Source organism: Anguilla anguilla, chromosome 4, assembly GCF_013347855.1.
Source record: "Anguilla anguilla isolate fAngAng1 chromosome 4, fAngAng1.pri, whole genome shotgun sequence".
NCBI lineage: Eukaryota > Metazoa > Chordata > Actinopteri > Anguilliformes > Anguillidae > Anguilla > Anguilla anguilla.
Window position 1 is genome coordinate 23,683,822 of NC_049204.1, and position 1,300 is coordinate 23,685,121.

A 1,300-nucleotide genomic window follows, 5' to 3' on the forward strand; every position below is an offset into this window, starting at 1 on the left:
TTATTATTAATAACAAAAAACCCATTTCCATCAAAATATTTTCTCAAAACATATTGTCCTAGAGGTCACATGCAATTTCAAATGTGGGTCATAGAAGTTGGCCTTTCTTTTTAGGCACCAAAAAAACCACCAGATGGCGCGGTTTACATTATGACCAGTCTTTGATCATGCCATTCAGCGGTTGACGCGGGATACACGAAATAGAAGTATGGAGTACTCATTGTCATTTGGTGGATTTTCATAATTAACCAGCTTTCTGAGAATTTTAGAAAGATTAATTTACTTTGTTTACAGATATGTAGGCATACATTATTGTTTTATAAATAGTATGTGGAAAATGTTTGGCCCATGTTTAATTTTCCTAAAGAATTTAACCCACTGGAAGTAGCAGCTGAAGAACTCCAGGGCAGCGCATGCACATATCTCAGTGAAGCAGGCAAATATTTCCCTTCCAACTCTTCACCACAACTTAAACAGCAGTGTTAAATCCAGTTTTTGCCTTTGTTTCAACCTTTGCTACAAATGTTTCTATATAAAATGGTTTTAGTAAAGAGGTGCAGAGACCACATCTATGATACTTCTTAGATCAAACAAGGACACATTTTCTATGTTAATGGATAGCTATTTAGATTAAAAGTTTGCACTTTCAAACGTATGTAAAAGAACACCTTAAAGTTAAACAAATTATACAATTCCAAGCATAGGAATACTTTCAATTTCTACAATTATTATTATTATTATTTTTTTTTTTTTTTACTAACTTCCTTGAATAAAGCATGATTGAATTAGTTGTGTAACAAAAAGGCCCAAAATAGGACATGAGTTTATCACCCAAGCTACGGTACATTTCCTGAAAATTGCATTCAAAGGCATTTATAGAAAGTGAGGTTTCAGCTGTGTCATATTTTGCATTTAGATGCATCTAGTGGCTGCTAAAACTACAATGAATTAAGTAGATAAATATTTGATAACAGAATGATAATGAAATTACAAAATGAAATCGAAATATCTCATTAGTAACTTACAGTGTTAAATATAATTGATTTACATTTCATAAAGTTTATGATGATCTTGTCAAAGGATGGTCAACAAGGTAACATTAACACCATTTCATATTTTGGGGCAAATAAAATGTCATGATTAATCTTAATTATAGGCTCAAAGTGGTTGAAACTGTGTTTCTGACAACACAGACTTAATTTTTCTCTGACACTAGTTGAAATAGTACACTGATTTTTAAATTTAGGATCGTAATGTATACTTTTCTGTGGAATTGTCAATATGCATATTCAATCATAAA